The sequence below is a fragment of the Saccopteryx leptura genome, chromosome 5 (assembly GCF_036850995.1).
Source record: "Saccopteryx leptura isolate mSacLep1 chromosome 5, mSacLep1_pri_phased_curated, whole genome shotgun sequence".
Taxonomy (NCBI): Eukaryota; Metazoa; Chordata; class Mammalia; order Chiroptera; family Emballonuridae; genus Saccopteryx; species Saccopteryx leptura.
In genome coordinates this window covers 144,871,313-144,898,959 of record NC_089507.1, presented here as the reverse complement: position 1 = coordinate 144,898,959, position 27,647 = coordinate 144,871,313, and the positions used below count along the sequence as shown (strand labels likewise).

The following is a 27,647-nucleotide window of genomic DNA, read 5'->3' as shown; positions in this document are numbered from 1 at the left end:
TTCATTTATTCAATAAATTGTTTCTCTTGGCCCCTCATGATACAAAGATAAACAGATACTACCCCTACTTCAGGAAACTTTCATCTTTTATAACAATTACAAAAGCAGCAGCAGACACAAGAAACAACTGGAGTCAGCTAGCTGTGTTAGATGAAATGTCAGCATTGGTGTTCATGGTCCATGACCTGTTAGGACTGGCTGGAGGTTGCCGTGGCCATAATTCAGAGGTAATGGTCTCCTCAGAGCTGGAGTGATCTGGGAAGTGTCTGAATAAAGGGTGGGATTTGATATGAGGGTTGAATAATGTTTGATATTTAAATAGAGAGAATGTTGTGGATCAAAGTGAGAAAGCATCCTCAGTTTTTGAGGACACTAAGCAAATACAGTGTCTTAAGCTAAAGGTCACATAGGACAGTAGTAGGACTTAAGATAATTTGTCACCAAGCTTAGCAAAGCCTTGAAAGCCAGGCTAATCAGGATGTGTTTAGTTCTAGTTCTGCCTCCTCCTAGCTCTTACTCAAGCACTGTTTTCTGAACTGTAATTTGCTCATCTGTAAAATGGGCATAATTTACAAATGTGTGTGTTAAATTCACTTTGAATTATGATTCACGTGTAAGATTTTATAGTGATACTGTTATTATTGAGCAGTGGCTTGACAGAACAGAAGTAGTTTTGAAGATTCTTCTCACGGGGTTGGAGAGGAGCAACAGGATTGGGGCAGTCAGGGGGGCATGGTGAAGTGACTCAGATGGGTAATCAGGAGCCAGACCAGTGGTGTGTGCAGAAAGAAAGGATGGCAGGACGAGGTCTCCAAGTCCTTGGCTGCAGTTTATTTGATACTGCCCCTTGGGAAGCTTTGATTTCAATAAGAACCACCTGTTGTCCCATGGGCAGAGGGTACGAGTCAGAACGCCTTAGGGGATGGACCTAACCACTTCTGGGGCCAAGCCCTATAGGGTCCTGCCAGCAGTGGGTACATGAGGGTTCATTCCTGAGACCCCAAATTCATACTCAAGGCCCCCCAAGACAAGAAAAGTCTGAGGAATGTGAATTAGCCCAAAACCCTGCTCTATGGCCGAGATGGATCCTCACTCGCCCTTTACCTGCCACATACACGCCACTCATCCATGTGCCCGGAAGATCAGAGCTTGGTGTTATTCATAAAACGAACTGAAGATGATTCTTAGATTTCTCTACAATGGTTTTCACATAGTTGGGTGTGAGGGGTGGCAGTCCTTGTTCTGGATCTGCTCTTAGTTTCTACGTCACCTTGAAGACTCCACGTTCAAGTCTTCAAAGAGAGGCAGGCTACATGACCACTAAGGTTACATTCATTCTAATGTGGAGACAATAAAAGCTGTCCTACCTTGTGTGTTTGTTGCTGGGTGTGGCTCTGTGGTCAGTTCTCACTCTGCACAAGTACCTGTGGGTGCACAGCATCCTGATGGCACATTGCTGGTGGCCCTGGGCTGGCTCAGTCACCAGAGGATGGGCACTGAGCATCCAAAGCAGCCCTTCCTTCCTGACACAGTGCTTAGTGGCCTGTGATTTAACTGCCTTTCTACGTCATTTTGCTTAATCTGGAAGGGTATTTTTTAATGAGCTAAGATGATCTAATTAGGCCTGAGTGTGATTTCTCATAGCATTGTTGGTTGCGTGTAAACCAGTCAGCGGGTTCCGGGTATTTGCAGACCTTGTGGAGCAGTGAATGGTTAGGTTCTGGAGAGTTCCATCGCTTGTAATTATTAGGTGACTTTGGAAGTATAATTTTTAACCCAAAGTTATCATTCTTTACAGCAATTGATATCTAAAAATAGTAATAACTATATGAAATGATCATATTTTTCAGTTTATTTTGGTATACAATGTTACATGAATTTACTTGTCACTAAAATATAAACCACTATACATATTTTAGGGAAAAAGTGAAAGTTCTCTTAGTCCTCAAAACCCCAGTCCTTTTTCCAAATATAATCTGTATTAACCCAGTCTGAGTATGACTGTGCACTGACTTGTGCACATGTCAGTGGTCAGTGTGGACTGCATTATTAAGATGTTGATTTGCAGTTTTGTGCTGCAGTGTGGGGGTCTGCCTGCTGCTCTGCACTGTCCCTTCCTCACTTAGCTCTATGCCTTGGGACTCTGCCTATCAAGACACCCCCCAGTCCTAGATTATTTATGATGATCTAAGCAGTCCGTTACTGATGGTTTTCATTTCTGATTACACACAGTAGCACGCTGAGCAATTTTATACATGTATCTGTGTGCACATGTGACTAAAACGTAATTGGTGGATACAGAAGCTGGAATTGTTGGGAATTGCCATCCGCGCTGCTCAATTCCTTACAGCACCCATGTTCCTTCCCTTTGCACAGCCTGTGTGGAATCCTGCTCACCCGGTCACCGTGCTGCAAACAGGCTGCAGCCTTCAGGCTCTTTGCTCTGCATGGGGCGTCCTCAGAGCTGTCCCAAAAGCCCACAGTGGGAACTGGGTTTCCCTTCCAACTGATAGTTTCAGTAACCAATAAGATCGTGCATTTACCTGCAGGTCCAAACTTGGGAATACCTAGTAATCAGAGGATAGTTTAAGGATGGATCATGCATGTGTTTTATCTACAAAAGCTCCGAATTACAAATGGCACTTACTGGTTCCTCATGTTGTCAGTCAGCATGCTGGAAGCAGTGGTTCCTTGCTGAGGGGTTTGGTGGTACCCTGGGCAATGCTGAGGTTGGGAAGGCTATGTGTAGGGTTCAAGTTGGACCTTCTTACTTGTCACAGATACATCCCAACCTTCTCAGTAATGGAAGTCACCGGGCAAAACTGTGTGAAGGATTAGACTCAGAACACAGAGAGGAGAGGTACTAAGTGTTTAGAAATGACATGAAGGTGCTATTAAATCTGCATGCATTCTTTGGATTTTCTATTTTTCTTAAAATAGCCTCATTCATTTATTACTTTTATTTTATATTCCTCTCTCTTATCTCTGACTTCTGAAAATGATCACCTTTCTTTTCTCTGAAAACCTGAAAGTGGCCATGTTCTAAAATGTCATCGCCAGCTGGGAGCTGAATTGTCCCCTCCTAATCATATTCAAATGACCGTGAGCAGGGCGTGTGTTCACTGAAACGCACTTCATTGGGCACAAAGGGCAACAGTCCCTCTGTTGCAGCAGCAAGACTGATGGAGCACCTACTATGGGCCACACAGCACAACCTGTCCATCTCAACCGGGCCATGGAGCTCAATTTTATTAACAGGCCCAGAGGGTGGAAACCAGCAGCCGCGGCGCGCACGTGCAGATGCCGCAGCGCACAGGGTCGGGATGCACCATTGCTGGCTGTGAGCGCCCTTCTTGCTGTTCCCTGTGTGTCCCCAGTCTAATTGCTGCCGTGCCCGTGCCCAGAGGACCTTCTGCACGAGCATGGGGCAGGGAAGCCCCGTCAGCCCAAAGCCTCTGCCTGCTCCCCGAGAAGGACTTGCTTCTCGCAGTGCTTGGTGAGGATGTCTGGTTCCTTGCGTCCAGTGTTGTAAGCCTGAGAAAGAGGCTTTGTTAAAACATGTGCCTCATTTTTTAACCAATCTCAAATAGAACCTTTTAGGGAGGAAACAATGGCAGGATACATCTCTGCTGCTGGGTAGCCCTGTAGTGGTGACTTGTATTGCCAAGAAGCCACACACGTGTGTCCTGTAAGCACAGCTCAGTTCACCAGAAGGTCTTGGTGACAGTAAGAAATCTCAGGAAACAGCGGGATCAGGGCTGGGCATGTCCACAACCCACTCTGCTGACATAGGCTGGGACAATCACAAGAAGCCTCCTGCTCTGGACACTGGGGAAAGATAGGCCAGTGCCTCAGCAGTGGGGTCCTGGGAGAGCCACTGCTGGGCAGGAGGCATTTGTATAGGAGGTCCTAGTGTCACTTAGCTGGCAGTCAGAGCTGAGACTCCGACTGGCTGTAGAAACGAGCAGAGACCACCTGAGTGAGTGCACAAAGCCCAGAGCACACTTCCTATGCAGGTGGCTCACAGCCAGGAAGTCCCTCCGGCGCCCTCACTTGGGTGGAGGACTGTGGTGCTTTGATTTTTTGCAGCTGAAGGAAGAACAGTACAGTACTTTACATTTTTAGCAGAGCCCTGTTACTGTCAGAAACCTGCACTTCGGGTTCAGGGATTCAAAACTGTCCACACTGGTACTGGCTAATCTAGAAATAACGTATACCTATAGCCGTTCATATACTTAAACCGTTATCTTATGATTTCAGAATCAATACTGCCAAGTGTTAATAGGTAACTTCCTTAGTAGAGTCTGATGGAGCAAGCAGGCATAGATTTCAGAAGTATGAAGTAGTAGAGGCCAGGTAGCAGGAAATATAGTCAAGTACACTCTCATCTTCACGAGCCCTGACCGTCCAGACATGGCATACCCGTGTGGCCCTCACTCCATCATCTTGTGAGGACCAGGGCTCTGAATTCTGAGGTCTAGTGAGCAAAGTCAAGGCTGAGGGTGTAGAAGGTAGTGCCCTGCATACCAGCTCATTTCTGAATCTGGATGGTATGCAGGATGTGTCTGATAGGAGACTGGGCATTTGCCTTTGTCATGCAAAAGTTAAATTTACAAATCCTACTATATATAGAACAGCTAGTGAGAAGAATTTCTTGCTGACATGGTGTGCGTACATATTCTGTGCATGTGTTTGTGCACCAGTATGTTCGTGTGTTTTGAGTCCTGGTAGACACAAAACATACTTTTTGTCAAAAATTTTCAAGTTTAGATGGCTGTATTTGCTATAAATAAAATCACAACTTGTATTAAAAGCTTAATATATTTTAAAATCTTATAAAATATATCTAAATTAATGATTCTAGACATTGACACGAAACAAATATATTAATTCTCATTGTTTTTCTTATTTTATTTAGAAATTAAATTTAATGTACTCTTTTTTTTTTTTAATTTTTTTTTTAAATTTTTTTTTTAATTCATTTTAGAGAGGAGAGGGAGAGACAGAGGGAGAGAGAGAGAAAGAGGAGAGACAGAGAGAGAGAGAAGGGGAGGAGGAGCTGGAAGTATCAACTCCCATATGTGCCTTGACCAGGCAAGCCCAGGGTTTTGAACCGGTGACCTCAGCATTTCCAGGTCGACGCTTTATCCACTGCGCCACCACAGGTCAGGCTAATTTAATGTACTCTTGATCAACAAAAGTACATAGGTTTCAAATGAACATCTCTATAGCATTTGAACTGTTAATGGTGTTGTGTGCTCATGAGCCAAAGTCAAATCATTTTCCATCACTGTGTATTTGTCCCTCTCTACTCCCCTCCTCATCCCCTCCCATTCTGTTTTCCAATCTTGATTTTTCAGGGTAACTTAAAAACCTTTCTAGGTCCATGTGCATATTTCTGAATTATTCTGTTCTTAGTGTGTTTGTTTTGGTAAATCCTTAATAGGGAAAATAATAAAATTTGTTATGGTTGAATCTTATAGGCTTTCTGTGTATTTCATAGGAAATTGTGTGTTATCTTATTTCAAATCCTCCTTTCTAAGCACCCTGAATATGATTTTTATGGCGAGGTGGCATGCAAGGAGTGGAGTACGGTGTCTTTTAGAGGATTTATGGTAATGCTGCAGAATGTAGCTGATCACGAACAGCATGGAGAGCCCTCGGGTCCTTCATTTGCCTGACACACTTCACTGCTGCCCATTAACACTTTGGCTGCTATTGCCATAGACGCCCTTTAATGAGCGTCTCTGAGTTCGGAGATTTGCACCAGAAACAATAGCTTCACCGACTGAGGCACCTCCTCCTTCCACTCTCTGATCTTCCAGTTCATCTTTCCTTTATAAAGCAAATATATCCTCTCTTAGGTGGTGTAGTTTGAAATAATCTGGTTATTTTCTTTTCCAGTTAGAATCCTTGGTAGTTCCTAACATTGATGCTCTATTGAAGAGAACCTTGGCAGAAAGTTAATAAATAAATTGCAGTTTGCATTAAGGAAGAAGTCTTTTGTTGTTCTACTGAAATAAAATGGAGCTGACATTTGGAACCATCCTTGTAATCTCCAGATTATATTCTGTTATGAATGAAACCACATTATTTCCAAGAAATAATTACACATCTAAAATACTTCTCTCCCTGGCCGGTTGGCTCAGTGGTAGAGCGTCGGCCTGGCATGCAGAAGTCCCGGGTTCGATTCCCGGCCAGAGCACACAGGAGAAGCACCCATTTGCTTCTCCACCCTCCCCCTCTCCTTCCTCTCTGTCTCTCTCTTCCCCTCCCGCAGCCGAGGCTCCATTGGAGCAAAGATGGCCCGGGCGCTGGGGATGGCTCCTTGGCCTCTGCCCCAGGCACTAGAGTGGCTCTGGTTGCGACAGAGCGACACCCCGGAGGGGCAGAGCATCGCCCCCTGGTGGGCAGAGCGTAGCCCCTGGTGGGCGTGCCGGGTGGATCCCAGTCGGGCGCATGCGGGAGTCTGTCTGACTGTCTCTCCCCGTTTCCAGCTTCAGAAAAATACAAAAAATAAAATAAAATAAAATACTTCTCATTATTAAATTGTTTTTAACTGCATCAAAGTGTTAAAGAAGACAACGATATTACAAATGGCCTGGAATGGGTCTATCTAAATATTAAGTGCATTTACTTTGAGCTTCAGTCCAAGACATATATTTATAACTGTTAAATATCTTGGATTTCAAAGTAAATTAAATGTTTAGAAGTGTGTCTACTTGTCTATTGTGGCCTTTCATGTCAGTGTTTCTGAGTAAAATCATTGACATCGTTCTACTGTGCAGTTACCTGTCTGGACACGTGGCTCTTGCTATAAGTGTAACAGCACAAAGGAGAGAGTTCTCATCGCTCCTCCTATCTCCAGGTAGTTATTGTGTTGTTGTTTTGTCCTTTAGAAAATGAACCGGAAGGAGAATTGGTGAAGTCACATCCAGTAGGCATCTCTGGACTCCCCGCTCTGACCAACTGAGGCAGCCAAGTCTGACGCAAAGAGCACTCGCCGGGCAGCTGCGTCCAGGTACCTGCCCCCAGCCCTCTAGGGACTGTGCACAAAGTCCCCTCCCTGGGCCACCTCCCTCCTCAGCTCCCTGCTGCTTCCTGGCTTATGGGCAGGAGTTAAGAGCTGTTGTGCATCTTCTCCAGACAGACAGTTCACGCGAAAAGAGCCACTTGCAGTTAAATGATGTGCATTTGCTCCTGAAGGTCCACAGAGCAGGAGACGCACCTCCTCTGCACCCTGTGAGGGTCCTGGGATTGCCAGTGGGGAGCCAGTGCTGGCCTGGCCTCCACTGGGTGTGTTTCATGTGGCATAACTGAAAACAAAGTGGTCAGTCAAGTCAGTGACTTCATTCAGGTCTGCTAGTTCTGGTCTGGAGTCTGAGGAGGTGTTGGCACAGGCAGCACATTCTTTAGGGAATCCTGTAGGCTGGAGGTCAACACAATTGTCATGTGACTGAACTCCCTCTGCAAAGTCTCAGCTTCTGAGTGTGGCAGGTGCCTAGCTTGAGAAGCTCTGTACTAATCTCATGCCCACCTGTGGGAGTCCGTTTCACACAGGTGACTTTGCTGGTGGAATGGTCGTTTCCCAGGATACTCCAGGAGGAAAGCCCCAACATCCTTTTAAGGCTCGCTGTGTAATTCATCTGTCTGCCGACTTCCCCGTTTGCCTGTCTGACACTAGAACTGCTAGCTGCCACATGGAAACTAGAGGCTGGGTTTGTCTTCCACATGCTGCAGCCTTGTGGGGAGGCAGGTTTCCAGAGCTTGTGAACTGCGTACTAGAGGCTGGGTTTGTCTTCCACACACTGCAGCTTTGTGGGGAGGCAGGCTTCCAGAGCTTATGAACTGCGTACTAGGGCACCGTTCTGAGTGTCTTCTCGTCTGTGCCCTGTTCACTTTCTCTGAAGAAATTCACTGCACTCGTCATTTCATTGCCATTTCCCTGCAGTTAAAACAATAAAACCTATTCATGTTGCGTGTTAAACTCATACTTGAGTTTACTGTCAGCAAAGGTTCTGAATTTATAGGTGTTTCATGCACATAGGCTATCTTGTTCTGTCTAATCTCATTTACTTTTAGTCATAACTTAAAGCAGGGGTCCCCAAACTTTTTACACAGGGGGCCAGTTCACTGTCCCTCAGACCGTTGGAGGGACAGACTATAAAAAAAACTATGAACAAATCCCTAAGCACACTGCACATATCTTATTTTAAAGTAAAAAAAACAAAACGGGAACAAATACAATATTTAAAATAAAGAACAAGTAAATTTAAATCAACAAACTGACCAGTATTTCAATGGGAACTATGGGTTTGCTTTTGGCTAATGAGATGGTCAATGTGCTCCTCTCACTGACCACCAATGAAAGAGGTGCTTCTTCCAGAAGTGCAGCGGGGGCCGGATAAATGGCCTCAGGGGGCTGCATGCAGCCCACAGGCCGTAGTTTGGGGACCCCTGACTTAAAGGATGTGCAGTAGAACATTATAAAAATTTAATCTTTAAAGGTGGATTTGTTGAATTGACATTTCTGACATGGAGTTAAATGATCACATTTAAATGGTTATCAATATAGTTTACTATAAAGCATTCAAGTACTAATTTCACCATGAATTAAATAAAGCAAAATGAAACAATAAGCTAGTTTTCAAAGAAAAACCCATGTTTATACTTGACAGATGGGGTCTAGAATAGGCTCCTTAGTTAAGGGATCACATTTGGTTTTCAGGGTGGACCAACAAGTTGAACTTGTTCAGAGAATTGAAGAGATTCCAAGGTTTCAGCAGCACTAATGTCCTATTTTGCACTCTTGACCACAGCCTGTTCACACCTGACCTCAGTGTGTCTGTCTCAAGCACCCCAAGTGGGCCCTGGCAGTGGCAGACTCACCTGCATGTGGGATGAGCTTGGCAGTCCCTGAAAGCCCAAACAGCGAGAAGCCCCCAGGCTTCCAGGCCTGTCGGAGGGCCGTCGGACAGCGAGCGCACAACCGTCTGTGTGTGGTCCATTTGTGGAGTGTGGCACGTGTGCCTCTCCCCTCAGTCTCCACTCAGGGCCAGGCGTCACTCAGGTGTCAAGCTTTGTGATGGTAGATGTGACGGTCAGCATGAGGTAGCTGCATGGGCACAACCAAAGTGATGTTTGTACTCTGTGACTTCTGGGTACTTTTTATTCATGCTTTAAAGGTTGCCATTTGGCCCTCAGAAATAATCAATATTTATTTGCTGTAATAAATACTCGAGTCTGTGGATGATGAAATAAAGCAATGAATTGAAAGAAACAGATTAGCATTCCAGAAAGGGAATACTAACGTGTCATAACAATGGCTTCTGGGAACAGATAGAAATCTTCACGTGATCATCAACAAAAGGAAACTGTGCACATCAACATTGTTGCACAGCCAGGTGAGGGTAGGCAGACTCCTGCGAAGGGCCAGCTGGTAGGGAGTTAGGGCATGGTCGCCCATGCTCTCTGAGCAGCTTCCCTACTGCCAGGGCTGTGGGAGCAGCCACAGCCCACGGGGACGAGTGGGTGTGGCCGCATGCCAGCAGGCGGGCTTGGTCCTCAGGCTGGGGTGCCAACCAGGGGCCTATATCTAAATTAACAGTTCCTAAATAACCACAGTCATTTTTGGAAAACAGAATATAACTCTTACTCTCCAAGTCTTATTTTTTGCACACTCACACACCAGACTCAAAACTCATTGTCCACAGGCATGTTGCTCCACAGACCAGCACTTTGCTGCCGTGTGAGCTGCATAGCCGGGTGAGCTGAGACAGAAGGTGCACAAAGCCTATCAGAAGGCTGAAGAGAATAAGTCTGTTCAATCTGTGAAGTCGGATGGCACCCAGGAAACTCGTTATATTTAAAGAGGAGATAATTGTCTAGTATTTTTATGCCTATTTCAACCTGTTTGCCAGGAACTATCCTAAATCTGTCCTGAAAATTGTTTATAGAACATAAAAAATCTAATTAAAACCATTATCCAGGGTTAGGATCCTACTTGGACTCACAGGGAGTTCTATGTGTCAAACCCCCAAACCAAAAGAAGATGTAACCCACAGAATGACCAGTGATGCCAGCTAGCACCAGGAGCCAGTGCCGTGGCAGGACGTGGGCTATGCTACAGGGCAGCTCTGTGCAGCCTGGTGAATGAAGCATGTCCCGTCTGGCTTAGCAGGTGCTCTCCAACTCCAAAACAAAAAGATGGGGGACGCAGGGCTAAAGCAGTAGATCATACATCAGAAGCATGAAAAGGGGGGTTATTCTGGGAAAAAGACTTCAATGATGCCATAGGTTAGTTTCTAAAAGGCTATTTTATGAATGCTTCAAACTTTTTCTCTTACTTGGGATTTGAATTAGTAACATAAATCTTTTTGTCAAAATGCAGAACATAGATTGCCATTTTCCACTGAAATGAATTGCTAGCATGAATGTATTTTAAAAGCAGCACTTTGATGATGAATAAATTATCTCTAATAGATCAGAACAGGAGAAAATGAGCAAAAGAAGAATGGTTAAAAAAACACAATCCACAGACGCCTGCTCCTGCCATGTTTCCCTGAGCAGTGAAGAAAAGTGTGCTAGCCCCACAAGTAGTTTCATGTTAAGTAGAAATTTGGGTAAAAAGTGGGAGGCAATCAGACCAGGGGGAAAAAAATCCTCATTCTAGCATACCATCTCTGCAACTTTGGAGAAGTTATTTAACTCCTTGAGTCTGAACCTGTTTCTTCATCAGTTAAATGGACCTCATAATTTCTTCTTAGTCAGACTATTTTAAGGGTTAAATGAGTATAAAGTACATAGAAAATGAACTTAGTTCTTGAAACAGAGAAGGATGTTTAGGACGTCGAGCAGCTGTGTTGTATTTGAAATGAGCAGTGGGCTGCCTGTGTGTTAGAAGCACCCGGGTCCCTTCCAGATCCCAGTGGCCTGATCAGGGCAGCACTGGCAGGACCCCATGGTTCTCAGGCCCATGGTGGGTGGCCTCCCTGCTTCCTTGGAAGAAGAAGCTCTTGGAAAAGGGAGAGTTGCTGGCAGGCAATCTCCATGAACAGTCCAGAAATACCACTTCTGGACTTGAGCTGGTGCGTCCAGGGCCCTTCCTTCTCACCTCCGCCTCTTTATGCAAAGCTATCCAGGGTCAGCTCAGCCCAAAAGGCTCAGGGCTCCTCGTGATGACAGAAACAACATCTTCTTCGTACTCCCAGCTGTCCGCACAGTGCTGGCTGTTCGTGCCGGGCAGGGGATGTAAGCCGTCAGTGAATGAGGGGACGGCCGTGCCCCAGGAAGGCCTGTTCTGCTCTGTCTCTGGTGCACAGGAGCTCATTTGGGATGACCTCACGTGAAGGCACGCACAAAACTTTCTGGACTGTTTCCAACATTGCTATAATGAAACCACATGCATATGTGGATGCATTATGTATATATTCAAAGATGGGGGGTCACAGGTGGTAGGAAGGTTTATCTCTCACTTTATGCCATAATTTTTTATTTATTTTCCTGGTGAGTACGCATATTAATATTTAAAATAAAATCCAGCGTATTTGCTCCTACATACCATCATCCATCTTTTTAATCAAACTCCCTCTTACCTGAGTCTTTGTGAACTTCCATCTTGGCTCTCTGCAAAATTACGGACTCAAAGCCCACTGAGTTGAGGTCTTCTGTTTCTAACAGATGCAAGTGAAGGAAGGGTGATATAAATGAACTTATCTCTAAAAGGAATAAATGCCTATTTTAAAATAAAATGTATTGAATAAATTATTGCAAATGTCATTCATACACTTAAATGTGTAATTTAATGCATTTATGTAACATATTTTTGAAACTACTACATGCCAGACATAGATACAAGAATGGAATTCTAGAATTCTGCCTTAAAGCTGTTCCTGTTTAAGCATTTAATTGAGGGTGAGAATGGGAGGATGCATATACCAATAAAAAAGAAGGTAGCGCCTGACCTGTGGTGGCGCAGTGGATAAAAGCATAGACCTGGAAATGCTGAGGTCGCCGGTTCGAAACCCTGGGCTTGCCTGGTCAAGGCACATATGGGAGTTGATGCTTCCAGCTCCTCTTCCCTGTCTCTCTCTCCTCTCTCTCTCTGTTTCTCTCTCCCTCTCTCTCTCCTCTCTAAAATGAATAAATAAAATAAAAATAAAAGTAAAAAATTCTAAAAAAAAAAAAAAAAAGAAGGTAGCTGTGCACTGTGAAGAGAGCTATGAAAGTGGCATGTGTAAAGCAGTCCCTGGCTGGGAGAAAGTTTGTGTTCCTGGAGAAGGCATGTGAGGTCCTGGAAAGGTAATGCCTGGGTTGCACTCCAAGGGCGCCTGTGCACTTTTCGGACAGGGGTGATCTTTCCAGCATCTGAAAGGACCCAGGGGTTTGAGAATGGGAGCAGGAGAAGGTGTGGGGCCCATGAGTTCAGGTCAGTTCTGTAGACTGTGAGGGACCAGACCACAGGCAAGTGAGAGCAAGGAGGAGACAGGAGCTGACCCTCCCTTGATGAAGACAGTATGAGGGATGAATTAGAGGGGCAAGGTCTGGCACTGAGGGAAGAGTTGGGCCATCAGGTGCTCAGTGGGGCCAGTTTGTGTGGGATGAGGAAGAGGAAGGTGGCTTGGGCGCTATGAAGGATGGTATGCAAATCATGGTGAGACGTGGGCTTCCGACCACCACCAGGTAGGGGAATTGTAAAGCCCTTAACAGCACAGCCTTGAAAGCAGGAAGAAGTTGCACAGGCCATCTTGCAGCCTCAGTTTCCCCATCTGTGCAATAGGAGGTTGTTTTCTACTGTATGGTGCTGGTGAGGAAGGCATGAAATAATACAACAAGTAGCGCTCAGTGACAAGCTCCTTCAGTTACAGCTGTCATCGTTGTTATTCACAAAGGACCAAGACACATCACTGTGCTGTGAAGGAGCAAGGCATACATAAGCCGCTCTGCCTCTGTGTCATGCTTCCTGCCACCCAGATCAGAGCACCTCCACTCACCACGCAGCTGTGTAAAAACAGAGACACCATCTAGGAACTGATGTAGAAAGCTTCCAAGCATATTTTGTTAAAGAAAAGAGCAAGATGCAGAAGAGGAGCAGAAATACAAACACATCCATTTGCCTGCATTTACATAAAATTTCTAAAAGGATAGACAAGAAGCTGGTAGAAATGTATATGTGTGTGGTAACCCTACAGAAACAGGTAGGATGGAGGGGGAGTTTTCATTGTTTCTTCTCATTTGGAGATTCAGTTTTTTACTTATTTTAGAACCATGCAAATGCAAAGGAAGGAGAGAAGGAATTAGGGAAGGAAACGGCAAGGAGGGAGGAAGTGAGAAAAAGAAGGGAGACGAAACCCCTCCAGACTCCCGAGTTGACAGTGTATGCATACTGGACACAGTGGCCTTGTAATCACTTCAATCCACAGCTCCTAGGATATTTTATGCAAGTGCTTCTCTTTAATTTAAATTTTATTTTACAACGTGTAAAATAAACAATATGATTGCTTATTCAATAAGAGTTATAATTTAAAAGCCAAAGTTTCAAATTTATTTAAAGAAATTACTTTCTAAAATAACGTTCAGGAAATAACTATGAGTTGACAAAAACATGGAAAAATAGCAGCGTCATAAAATACTTTTTAGAATAACAAGGCAAGGTGACTTTCTATTTCAGTTCTGTTTTCAGAAGAGCTACAGAGAACACATTATAGACAGCAGCAAGAGGTGTGAATATGGGCTGTATATTTTATATGATGGGAACAATTAACTCTCCTTTTGTTAAAGGTACACTTGGGTTATATAGGCGAATGTTTTCTGTTCCCCTTTAGGAGATAAATGTTGAGGATTTAGGTGTTAGTTGCCATGATTTCTTTCCAGAGTTTCAGGAAAAAAGTGTGAGAGAGAGACAGAGAGTGTCTGAGTTGTGTGTGTGAGAGAGAGAGTTGTGTATACCTGTGTGGTGTGTGTGCGTACGTGTGGGTGATTCATGAACCCCACTGATACTTGTCAGTGTGCACAATACGACCTGTGAAAATACGCAGTAGCCTTGCTGCATCCATTTTTCTTAAACATTTATTACTTAACATTTGTTTAATAGTGTCCCAGATAGAGTAGGGCTCACAGACTCCTTTACTGTTGCAGTAAAGATAAGAGGTCTTTCAGTGGACTTTTCAAAGCCCATCCCAGTGCCCCAGTAGAGCTGTTCCCGTTAGAGGGTCACCTGACCAGCACTGACTCGGGGTGCTTGCACATAAGAAGGAAACAAGCTCTGCACATGGAGAGACCTTTCCAAGGCAAAGCACTTATTCTTGACAGAGCTGCATATGAATTCTGAGTACAAGGCCCTTCCCACCCTATGACATTGCCTGACTTGTTTATACCTGGTTAATTAAAACAAACTGTATTATAACAGGGCACTCAGTATGATGATTTGCGTAAATGGAGATGCATTTATAAAGGCCTGGATATAAGAATTCCCTCCTTCTGAGAAAAGTGTATTTGCTCTTCTGAAAATTTCATCCATTGTCAGTCCGTAGCCTGTCTCTTCCACATTCTCTGAAAACCCTAAGCAAAACGTCAACATTTTATGAACACCATATTTCTTTTCATTCATTCTCACACAAAAAGTGAACGCATTGTTAGTTGGTCAATGCTCCTTGAGTGGCTGCTGCACAGGAGACGTTCTGCTAGGTCTCTGTGATGGGAAGGTAAACAGAACAGGAGAAGAGCCAGTAGTGACACCTCAGTTACTGGGTGTCAGATGCTGGGGAGCTCAGCAGGCTTGGACCCCTGCAGGCAGACCGGGTAGCAGAGGCTATGATGCCACGTGGTTTGCTCCATGGTGACTAGCTGCCAGCACCCACACAGGTGCATAAAGTGAGGCATGAGACTGGAACAGAGTGCAGCACGCACGTGCTGGAGGGTGAGAGCCGAGGGGACGTCTTGCCAGGGCCCAAGAACGCGAAGCCACAGGAGGAGGAAGGAGGCAGGAGCAGTAAGAGGAGAAGTACATGGACCTAATTCTATGCAGAAACGAAAACAAACAAGACCTCTCTTCCTGCATGGCCTCCAACACTCAAAGAGCGTTATTACATCATTTTAATAAAGCAAAACAATAGTCCTAACTAGCTAGACTTGTCAGGAAGGACTAAATCATATTCTCTATTCTTAGTTCACTATCCACAGGAAAATTATATTTAAATTATGAAACTGCATAAAGGATGGCACTGAGGCTGTGTCTGCTGTGTTCAGTGTTAACCCCTGAGTGAGACCCCTTGAGGGAGAAACATTTATTTTTCTCAGTGAACAGATAAGCAACAAGTTTGCTTTTCTCTTCTGCATCCCAAGTGTTTTTACCTGGTCACATTCTCTTCCTTGTTAGGTACCTTCTGTGATCCCTTGACAGGTTCAGCCAAACAGATGTGAGAGTCATCTTGCTTGTTTGTGTTGTTTTGGTTTTTTACTTTTCACTAGGATAAGCAGAAGATATAAATTTCATTTCAATTATAAATCTTTAAAACTCTTTGTCATCGACAAAGTGAAGTGGTCACCAGAGGGAGGAGGGAGGGGAGTAAAGGGAACAGAAAAAGATTTGATTTTGAGTGAGGGGCACACAACGCAATCAACAGCTCAAATGCTACAGAGATGCTTACCTTAAACCTACATACTCTTACTGACCAATATCACCCCATTAAATTTAATTTCTAAAAAAAATACTTTGACAGTTTGATGAGTATTGGTCAAGTATTTTAATAGACTGTTTCTTAGGATTTGTCTGATGTTTTCTCCTCATAATCAGATTGGGGTTAAATGTTCTCTGAAGGAAGACCACAAAGGTAAATTGCTGCACTCCTCACATCATATCAAGTGTACAAAAGATCGCCAGTTACCGCTGTTGATGCTGACCTTGGTCACCGGCCGAGATTGTGTGTGTCAGCTTTCTCTGTCTCTGAGTTCCTCCTCCTCCCTGTCTGCACACTGCAGTCCTGTGTGCAGAAGTCTTGTGTGTGACCCACACCTGAGGATGGGGACCTGCCCCCTCCTCAAGGGTCAGGTGTCCACATGCAGTATTTGGAATTCTGCTGCTCAGGAGGTGTGTCTTGTCACATTTATTTAGTTGATCACTTATTACTTTAGCCTTATGAATATTTATTTTAAACTTTGGGTTATAATTTAACCCTACTTCATTTATTTTGTTGCTTAGATTTGTTTAGCCTTGGGCATTGGGACCTGTTCCATTTGGCTCCTGTGCCCCTTTGACAGACCTCCATTGTGTGTGTGTGTGTGTGTTTTAATACTTGCTCAATTTCTGATACTACAAGGTCATCAAGGCTCATTTTGTATATTTTCTGCCTCAGACCTAGAATCAGTCATTTCTCTGAAGAGTGGTGGCTGGTCTCCATTGGAGGATGGTGTTGAAAACAGATCTGGGTGTGAGGAGCATGTGTTCCACGGGAGGCTTTTGCTCTTGGTCCTCTCAGCAGGCAGAGCAAGGAGATCTGTTGTACGTCCTAACCCTGTCTGTAAATATTTCTGTATGGAGCCCTCTGTAACTGTAGTGAGGTAAACATGAGTTCACACCAACATCGCCAACTTGGATTCATTGCCCATGGTCATTCTAGACCCTTGTCCTGTCTCTGTAACCTCCCACTCCAGCAGTGAGAAACCTAGGCTCTACCATCCACCAACTGTTTACTTACTGGTTCAATTCCATTCCAGTGTGCATGTATAGTAGTGCCAGAACTGTTAACCCGCACTCCGTGCGAAAAATAAATAAATAAAGCCCCTTGTTAGAAATTTGCAGCTAACGATTTGGTCTTATAGAACATACACACAAATGTACCTTAAGCAGACAGGTTAACAGTTGGCATTGTTAGCAGTTGTGAGGGTGCAAGGAGGTCCCCACCCCCACAACTTGGAAAGGTGACAAATCAAATTACTCTAAACACGTATGAAAGTAGAAATATGCCAAACCACTTGAGAATGAGTGATGCTTCCAATGTCCATAAACTCACTACCATCTGAATTAGGCTACCCGAAACTATTTCACAAGTGAGCTCAGAAATAAATTCAGAAAGTGCAATGACAGTCGTTTATTTCTTGCTCTGATCACAGCCTGAGGAGGTTGGGCAGCCCCTTCGTCCTGTGGCGTAGCCATCTGGAATGGTGGCGTTCCAGAGAGCAGCGGGGCCATGAGAGCTGTACAGGACATGTGGGGCCCGGCTGACATGTCATCAGTTGGAAGACAAATGCCAAACCTTAATTCTGCCTCCTCGAGGGAAGCGTGGATAAGTCTATACAGGCACGCTGGAGGGCAGGCACATCCGGGACCCGTGTCAGGGTCTTCTGTGCCCCCAGGTCACCTTATCCTGGATGGCCTATGTCCTCGTCCACCTCGTTGGCATGGGCTGCTCCTGCAGCAGGCTGCCTGCTGGCCGGAGTCTGCTCCTTTCCCTCAGACACACTCAGGTGGGCTCTTCCCTTAGAAACTGGTCTGTGGGCTTGGGCCTTGGTGGATGTGAGTCCATTCTGAGTAAACCAGCTACCTGTGTACCTACTTCTGAAACTACAGATGTGGATGCCTGACCTTAAACTACTGTTTTTCAAAGAGTGGTTCCAGGACCACCTGTTAGAATTACCCGGGTGCTTTCTTACAGAGATTTATGATCTTTCAAGACCTGTTACATCACAATTTCCAGGATAGTGCCTAGGTATGAAATTCTAACTAAATAGCCCATACCCCACAACTTCTTATGCACATGAATGAAGAGCTACTTCCCTAACCCACAGTCAGCTCACCACGCCGGTGAATTCCACCTCTGACCCCCAGAAGCCGCTGCCTACCCCAGTCCTGCACTAGCACCGTAGGCCCAGTGAGCCTGACTCTTTTATTTATTTATTTATTTATTTATTTTATCTCATCACTTATCCTGGAAAATATGATTATTCAGCCTTTTCTTAGTTCCTTTTTTTTCTTTTTATCCTTTTATTATGGAACATTCAACATGTACACAAGTGGCGGTAAGCCCCAATTATACATCCCTGAGCCTTAAAAATGGCCAAACTTCTTTCCTCTATACCTCCACTCATTCTCCCCTCCCCAAACATGGTTTACTTTGTAACAAATTCAGTTAGTGTATACTTTCATCTAGAAATACTTCTTGATGAATTTATAAAATATAAAGGTTCTTGTAAATTAATACTACCTCTCAAAACTTTTTGCTTTTTTTAATTGAGAGGAAGGGAGTTAGAGAGACAGACTTCCGCATGTGCCCTGACCAGGAACCATGTGGTAGCCCCCATCTTGGGCCTATGCTTGAATCAACCTAGCTATTTTTAGTGCCTGAAGCTATCAAACCTTTTAAAATGTCTTAATTATCCTTAAGTATCCAGACAGGATTCATAGCTCACAGAATGTCTCACAAATTTATTTTTATAATTATTTGTTTGAATCAGAATTTAAGTGAGGCCTACATTGCGTCTTGTTGACCGGGATCCCTCTTTGACCTGTGTAGTTTTCTTCTCCTCTCTGCCTCTGGTAACCTGTCTGTCATAAAGCTGGGTCATTTGTCCTGTATGGGGCCCACAGTCTGGACTTAGACAATTTCATTTCTGTGGTGTCATTTAATGTGTTCCTCTGATGCCTGTACTTTCTACAGAATAGTGGTTCGATCGATGACCCAGTCAGATTCAGGTGTGATTCTGTGGGTGTCATGTGTCCCATTACAGTGAGAAGGAAGCATGGTCAGTGGGAGCGACTCTCTCTGTGAGGTCACAGCTCACAGCAGGCGCCCTTATTATTCAGGCTGCCAGCCTGCTTCCTCTGCCAGAGACCCACCCGCTGGCCCTCCCACCTGGTGCCAGTCAGTGAGCTCCTGACCGGGGCTCAGGGCTTCTTCTGTTTGCAAAATTCTGTTGTTTCCTCCTCATTTATTAGCCAAATACTTTTATATGGAAAATGTTTCTTTATCAACTGAAAATCATTTTGTGTAAGAAAGCAAGATAAATGCCTTTTTTAAAACTCTTTTCCCAAATAATGATATCCTTCCTGTTTTGATGAGGACTATAATTTCTCAGAAATGAAAAGGTATTTACTACAGCAAAAATGTGACTTCTCCCGAGGTGTTATGTGCAGCGCTTACATAGTGTTTTTTGTGTACACACTAGTTGTGAACCATGATGATAAAACGACAACTGCCTCTACGGAGAACTGAAGATGGTCAGTGCTGTGGGTGGGCACACGTGGCTCCTCGCTGAGACCTCTCCATGGCCCCATGGGGCTGCTGCTCTGTCTCCTTCCGTCTGCAGATGAGGAATTTGAAGCTCAGAGAGGGGTGTGTTGCCTCTTACCCATGTCGCAGGCCTGTCACATGGCAGTCCTGGGTCCAGAGGAGGTACAGCGCAGAGCCTGTGGCTGGTCCTGAGCACTTGGCCCCTGAGCTCTGCAGCTACCTGCACGCTGACAAGGGGAAGGCAAGAATGGAGAAGCAGCACAGAGGAGCCCTTCACAGAAGTGGAGCTCCATGTACAAGAGGGTTTGTTTCTGAGGTCATCTGACTGTTTCGCTGGGCTGCAGACCTCCAGGGCCTTCCATGTGGGACAGTGCTCATGGCTTTCCCATCCTGGTAAGAGGCGATCTGTGCAGAGGAGGGTAAACACCCACTTGCTAAAGCATCCTGTGCTTGCTAGCTGCTGGCCTGTGGGTGGCCTTGGCACAGGCATGTCCACAGTGGGTGCTGGCGGGATGCAGGCCCTGTGGCTCAGCCACATGGTCCTCCAGGCTGCAGCACATCTGTGGCATGGTCAGGAAGCCAGGCTCAGAGCCCATGCCACACCTGTGGTGCAGGTGTTTAAAGGGCACATCCACAGCCTGCAGGTGAGCACCTTTCACCAGGATTAGTGCTTACTGTGCACCCATCAGAACACAGAGTATATAGAGGCGGTATACATGGGGTCTGGTCAGCACAGGCACTGGAATGGGGGAGGGCCTGACAACCAGAGCGGGCACTGTCAGCGGTCCCCACAAAGACGCAGTGCAGGACCTAGTCACCTTCCCGTCTGAGTTCTTACTTCAGGTTGAAAACAGGCCTCTGACCACCGTGTCTGCATCCTCCTGCTTCCCCTAGCATTGCCCCGGGAAGAGCTCCTCACCAGGACTTTTGGGGCAGATGTCTCAGGAGCTGTCTGATGGCCGTTCCCAAAAGTCATTTGTCCTTAATGTACGACATGAACAGCCAAAATCCAGAGTCCTTCTTTCATGGGAGAAGTCCTCGCAAAGGGGGTTAGACGTCTTCTGCTCTGAAGGCAGGTAGACCCTGACCCCACCGAGGCAGGAAGGTCCTGCCTACACCTGCTCCATCCCTGGTCAGTGAGAGACACAGGCATCATGAGTCAGTGCCACTCCCTGCCTGTGCCCTCCCATTCGGAGACAGGGGCATGTGTGCACACATATGTGTGTGCATGTTGTGTGTGGATGGGCAGTGGGAGGTGCAGCAGAGCCACAGCAGAGTGGAGGGCCCTTGTGTGCTCAGACAAACCCCGGTGTGAGCCAGGGTGGCGATGGAACCCAGCTGCAGGCCGCCACTCTCAGACATGTGCGTGCAACACAGAACGTGCCCAGGGCACGTTGTGGATGGCACAGCCCAGGGACGGCAGCCTGGAACGTGCAAATGATGGAGCGGTGGCGCTGGGCCAAGCATGCTGTTTCACACTCCCTGTGAATTTGCCAAGCCTCTCTGTGCAGACATTTCTTCCAGGAGCGGCAGCAGGGGGTCTGCTGTGTAAAACGCATCCCTGCGAGCATGCTGGATCCCTGGCACAGATACTGAGCTGGAGGTGGCACACTGCTCTGGCTCGTGGGCGGGCATGGTAGAGGAGAGGCAAGCTTTGGAGCAGCCAGCCCATCCAGAATGCAGACATGGTCTCTACAAGGACAGGAGGTCATGGGAGGGCACTGAGTGGGAAGGGAAGGGACCAGTGCTGGGATTCAGATAATTTAACAACCAGTTCTCTGCCCTAATGACCATTTTAAGTATAAAAAAAAGATATAATGAAGGTAGTTTATTATTTCATGCACTTAATACTTAAATAAGAACAATAAAAGAGGTACAGAAAACTAGATTATGGTATAAAAGAGTTTTAAAATATTAATAAAAAATATTAAATAATACCTGACAAAAAACAATTATAACTGTTATTTAAGATGTTTCCAATGACAGCTTGTCACTGCCTGCTTGTTGGCACTTTTTCTGTTTACGTTATATGTTTGTTTACTGAAGTAACAAACATGAGGGAATTAAAATGTAGTTTTTCATCAAAGGTATAATGAGTTTTATGAGATGAATAAATAAATATTACAAGCATAGTTCCATCAAATTTTTTTTGCCTGTGGACGGAATGAATATTGCTGCAGGCACTTAGAATATGCTGTTGCACAAATGAACATTAAAAAAGAGTAAAGAATATGCACCCATCTGCTTCTCCACCCTTTCCCCTCTTCTTTCTCTCTGTCTCTCTCTTCCCCTCCCTCAGCCAAGGCTCCACTGGAGCAAAGTTGGCCCAGGCACTGAGGACAGCTCCATGGCCCCCACCTCAGGAGCTAGAATGGCTCCAGCCACAATGGAGCAATGCCCCAGATAGGCAGAACATCACCCCCTGGTGGACATGCCAGTTGGATCCTGATCAAGCACATGCGGGAGTCTGTCTGAGTCCCTCCCTGCTTCGAACTTCGGAAAAATACAAAAAAAAAATAGAACAAAGAATATAAATTTGTAATTTCCACATTGGGCAGCTGCCCAGGTGCCCACCTTAGAGAGAACCCTGATGACAAGTGCCATTTTAACAACCAGTTCACCAAACTCAAAGAATTAGGTATGAGTTCTGCCGAACCGGTATGAACTGGCTGAATCCCACCACTTGATGGGGCGCAGAAACACAGTAAGGACCCATGTGTGCAGTCCCATTCGGAGTGCTGTGCATGTGGGACTCATGTCTGATGTCTCTGTGGTGTGTAGTCGTGGAGAGTCTACACTGGCTCCCTGCTCTGCTCTACAGAAATGTTTCGGCAGACAACACCTGCTTCATTCACACGAGGATGCTGACTGCCACGTATAGAACCCCAAACAACCAGTGTGCTAACACTCTCAGCATGAAACTGTGTCTATGGTAGCAGATGCTTCCTCTGAAATCTGAAAGAAAGCAAAGCAAAGCTTCCTAGCCTGTAAGCAAAGCAGATGAACTTATAGGAAGGGAGATAATGGCAGTGTTGCTCTCTTGGAATATTCACAAAATGTGTATGCTTTTCCCAACTCTCATCCGGTGTCATACACTCAGTGCATAGATCATCTGAACTTCTCGTGGACCTCTGACTTTGTCAGTTAAAACAAAAAATAACATTTAAAATAGTGTTCTTTGTGACAATTGCAGTGATATGAGAACAGCAGGCATTGAAGCAGTTCTTGCCTTCCAGCCACTCCCTGCAAGACAGTACACTCCTCACAAAGACAAAGGAATGGTATTAAATGGTTGTTTTTGGAGTCTAGTCCATGGGCATATCAAGTTTGCCTAGTTATGGGGTAAATTATGAGCTACTGATATGTTCTGGCTGAACAAATGGAGCAAAGTCATGAATAATAATACTTTATATCTGTATATTTTTCCTTTTAAAATGCTATTACATACACTATATAATTTCACTATACAGTTTTAAAAGCTGAGATAAAACCTAAAAACAAAGCTAATGTCTAGTCTTACAACTGTAGGCAGTACATGCAGTCATCTGTGTTATATTTTATTTTATAAGAACACCTCTGAATTCCGTGTTTCTAAGTGAGTGAAATGCCATAGTCACTGTTCCTTCACCAGCATTTCAGCAGGAACTCTATTTTGCCAAACCCACTGTAATATGATAAAGATTTTATTACACCTAGATTGGCTTGAATGAAATTATGGGATTTTTGCCAAAACTGATAGAAATAAATGGCAAAGAAGAGCAATTTTGTGTTCAGTAGGACCTTGACAAGGTCCAGCTACAGTGTGCTTGGCTTTGTTCCCTCCTGCATCTCACTGCTGCTGTTTCTTCTCAGAAGGTACTGCCCAGCCTCTGTCCCTCTGTCCCCCTTGATGGGGCCACCTGCTCTGCCCCATCCCTGGGAGTGCTCAGTGGTCCAGGCCCCACTGGATGTCAAGTGGTCCAAGTCTGATGTCACAGTCTGGACTTGGTGGAATGTGCTCCCTTCCTGACCCCACACCTGGACTAATTGAAGGGCAGATAGAAAAGAAGGGAGCCAGAGCTAAGCTCCTGTGTCCTCACAGACAGTTTGATGGCTTCGATGAATGGAGAGCAGTAAACTGATCTACCGTTGATTTTTAAATTAGATTTTTTTTTTTCACATTTGCTCGTGAGAATTAAATAGGCTGAATTTTACTGAAAATATTTTAAATAAAACCTTGCAATTATCCATTTATTTACATGTGCTTATGTAAACTTTTGAGATAGGTCCATCTTTTTTGGTCTAACTTACAAAGTACTATTTTTTTCTTGGCCATATTGTTATGGAGGACAGCAGAAGGTGACATTTTCAGAAAAGCAGATTTCTGTCTGATGAATCAGTGTATGCCATTCAAGGATCTAGGCGATACTTATATCAGTGTTAAGACTAATAGCTTGTTTCCAGGACAGACCGGTTTGGGAAACTTTGACTTCATGGTACATAGGGATGACCTGAGAGCATTATTCTGCCTTCCTGTTTTAGTATCTGACACAGAAGACCACCAGTCAATGGCAGGTATTTATAGATACAAAAATATTTTCTTCTTACATTGCTCATCTTTGGAAATAGAGCTTCAAAAGTACATTTGGGTCTCATGGGCACCAACAACAGTATGGAGATTGCTAGAGGCTGGGCAGGGAGGTGGAGAAGGGTATAAGGAATAAATGGTGATGGATGAAAACTTGACTTGGGGAGGTGAACACACAATATAGTATACAGAGATGTGGTGTAGGATTGGGCACCTAAAAACTGTATAATTATGTCAACCAGTGTCACCCAATAAAATTCAATTAAAAAACAAAACAGAAGTACATTTTGGGTCCCATCTAAGTGTTCTGAAGGTCAGAGACTTCAATCTTGTCCCATTCATGTTACTCAAGGGCTTTTGATACCTAACAGTAACAAAAAGCTAATGCCATCTCCAGAGAAGTGACCTTCTTCAGATATTTTAGATATTTGGTGATTACAACATAAGTGATTAATTTTTAATTTACCAATTACAAAAATCCAGTTCAACACTTTTTGGAGAAAGTTATTTGAAGTTAAGATTTATCAGTTTGACTACAGTATTTACTCTTGAGGTAATCAATCAATGCCTTATTAGTTTCAAGTGCCAACACAGATTATTTTTAAGTTTCCTAATGATTGAGTTAACTTTAATTAATGTAAATATTATTTAGGCAGAGTGGCTCACTCAGCACATGATGAATGGGTCTCAAATCCCAAGACTAAGAGACCTACACACAGGAAGGGTTTCTTTTTCCTCTGCAGTCTGATTAAGCCTGGGCCCCCTGGTGCAGGCACACAGGAGGGAGGAGTCCGAGTCCACAACAGGGGACCCATGAACCTCTGGTGCCCCCAGAGCCTCTCAGAGCAGCAGGATGTGGACTCTCCAGCAGCCCAGGCCCTTCCAGGCAGCCTTTCGCCCTCACAATCCCATCTCTGCTGCGCTTTCCTAGCCTCCCGCCTCTCTCACCAGCACTGGCCCCGCGCTGCTCACCACCCCGCTCACCACCCTGCTCGCCGCCCCGCTTGCCACATCTCACGTGCTGGTTCTCCAGTTCACCTGATGTCCTCTCACATTGTCCCTCCTCCCACCCAGTCTCTGTCTGCCCATCAGGACCTGCTCAGCGTGGTTTCCACGTCCCCGGTCCACAGTCAGTCTTTAGCAGACCAGATTGCTTGTCAGTCTAGCTCAGGCTGCACTCACTAATGTCACCAGTGGGGTCCTGGGCTCCACATGCAATTCACATTTTAAAAATTTATCTTGATGGTCCTCTGAACTGCCTCTGACATGATTGCTCTCTCTTTAAAGAGATTTCTCACCTCCCCCTTTCCATCACACCCTCTGCTTTGCCCTTTCCCTCTCTGCTCCTTACATGTTGGGCATCCCAACCTCAACCTGCTGTACCCAGCTCTGCACGCTCATTAATCTCTTCCACTGTCACTGTCTGAAGTACCACTCGTGGGTGAGGACTCATGAATCTGCACCCCAGCTCGGTCTGCTCCATCTAACCTCCAGGGTCTACATCCAAGACTGTCCTGGATGGCATTGTTCAGACACTCAAACCAATGCCTGAACGTGGCTATCACCTCTCCTCCTCCTGTCTTCATCTGGATTTGATGTTAGCATCTTTCGGGTGCAGGAGCTGACATCATGGAGTGTCTCCTCCATCATCCCCACTGTCATCGTGCCTTCTGATTGCAGTTCAAATCTCTCCTCCCCCACAGCTCCAGCCCTGCCATTCACACTGTGGTCGGAATTCCACACTCTCACCTGGAGCACTTCAACATCTCCTCACCCTTGCTTCACAGTTCTACTTTTGTGTTCCTCAGATCTATCCTCCACACAGTTTTTATAAAAGTCTATGTGGGGTCCTGGCCAGTAGGCTCAGTGGTAGCATGTCGGCCTGGCATGTAGAAGTCCTGGGTTTGATTCCCAGTCAGGGCACACAGGAGAAGCGAACCTCTGTTTCTCTACCCTTCCCCCTCTTTCCCCCCATTTCCCTCCCGTGGCCATGGCTCGATTGGCTTGAGCAAATTGGCCCCAGGTATCAAGGTTGGCTCCATGGCCTCCACCTCAGGCACTAAAAAATGGCTCTGGTTGCAAGGGAGCAAGGGCCCCAGATAGGCAGAGCATCGCCCCCTAGTGGGCATGCCAGGTGGATCCCAGTCGGGGCACATGTGGAAGTCTGTCTCTCTGCCTCCCTCTCAGTAAAAAAAAAAAATCTATGTAGCACCTGAACTTACCCATCTTCCAGAGCCTTCCCATCACCACTGGAGTTGAATTCTTTCCAGTGGTTCAAGGTCCAGGATTAGTGGTCTTGCCCCTCTCTAGCTGCCACTTCACACCATGTGCCTGTGCAGGCCTCTGCATTTGCTTTCCGACTTATGCCTGGAATGACATTTTTCATTTAACCTTTATTCCTGTGTGCTGGATAATCATCTGTCACCTGCTGTGGGCCCCACAATCTCCATGTCTGCCCCTGCTCCCACAGACTGGTTTTAATAGTCAAGTTCCTAAGCACTCACTCAAATATGATGATGCATTTCCTATAGTATTTTTTTTTTACTTTCTTTTCAATACTAGATTAAAAGGTTTCATTGGGGCAGAGAGCAAATCCTATTTTCAGCTTTTGCCCTGAGGTCTATAAGACCTGCTATATAGTCATTATGGTATTGAGTACTGATTTAGTACTCAGTAGTATTGAAAGTACTCAGAGGTCCTGGCCGATTAGCTCAGCTGGTTAGAGTGTTGTCTGGATGCGCCAAGGTTGTTGGTTCGATCCCCAGTCATGGCACGTACAGGAATTAACCAATGAAGACATAAATAAGTAGAACAACAAATCGATGCTTCTTTCTCTCTCTCATATCAATACATTTTTTTAAATTAAAAAAAAGGAAGTACTCAGAGTATTGACTTTGTGAGGGTGTGACTTCTTCCCTGGTGGCTCTCCCTCCACATAAGCATGTGTAAACTGTGTGTACTGGCTGCCTGAGCATTTGATTTTCTCCTTCAGTCTTACTTAGGACAGAAGATCTTTTTAATTCCAATATTCCTAAAAAGCAATGGTCTGTTCTCACTTTGGTTTATGGTTCAAAAGAAAAATAAAGTCTTATTTTTTCTTTAAGTCACAAGTGGTTTAGGCACTGACTTCAATGAAAAACATTAAAGCTGGTTAAGTAATACTTTCTTACTTTGAACATATTCCAACAATGATTTCTACTGAGTTGTCTTGGACAGAGTAGAGGTTTTTATTTTCACTGGACTTACTTTGTGAATGGAAATGTGTACATATTACAGTAGTAAAGCCCCATATATATATATATGCTTTTTTCTATAATACACACCTATAATGTTTGCTACTCTATATAAAAGAGTCACAGTAAGTGATTAACAACAGCAATAATAGTAAAATAGAACAATTATAACAATTTACTGTCATGAAACTTTTATGGATCTGGTCACTGTCTCAGGCAGAGGGTTGCCCGCTGAAATCCTTGCATGGGCTCAGTGCCCAGTGCCGTCCGGTGCACCACAGTGTCCTCAATCTGAGCATGTTTTCTGTTCTGTCTCCCACCAAAAATTCAATGCCTTTCTTGTCTTAACTAAGCATGTAGCACACATGGTGGCCAAAACATCTGCAGCTTGAGGTGCAACAGCAGCATTAGCACGAATTTCTTTTTCATCCTTCACAATTCCACAGATAGAAGGTTTGTACTCCCCGGAGATTTTAGCAACCTCAGCTGACGATTTCCTTCCTCGTTCAGTAGAGAACCTTCACCTTGCACTTGGAGGAAGGATTTCTGGCTTCTCTTTGGTGTGTCTTTGGCCAGCCTCACTACTCTTGGGCTTTGGGGCCGTGATTAGGTAAAATAAGG

At 45.0% G+C, this 27,647-nt stretch overlaps 1 protein-coding gene across 8 annotated transcripts in view; it reads left to right on the top strand.

Moving 5' to 3' along the window:
• The window catches only part of MYT1L (myelin transcription factor 1 like), a 364,482-nt gene that overhangs the window by 110,462 nt on the left and 226,373 nt on the right, over positions 1 to 27,647 (top strand). For 7 of the 8 annotated variants that reach the window (XM_066385811.1, XM_066385810.1, XM_066385809.1 and 4 more), the window contains exon 3: positions 6,900 to 7,021. The exons of the other annotated variant lie outside the window; for it this stretch is intronic. The gene's annotated coding sequence lies outside the window, so the exon portion shown is untranslated. The remainder of the gene's footprint in view (positions 1 to 6,899; positions 7,022 to 27,647) is intronic. 8 annotated transcript variants of the gene reach the window in all.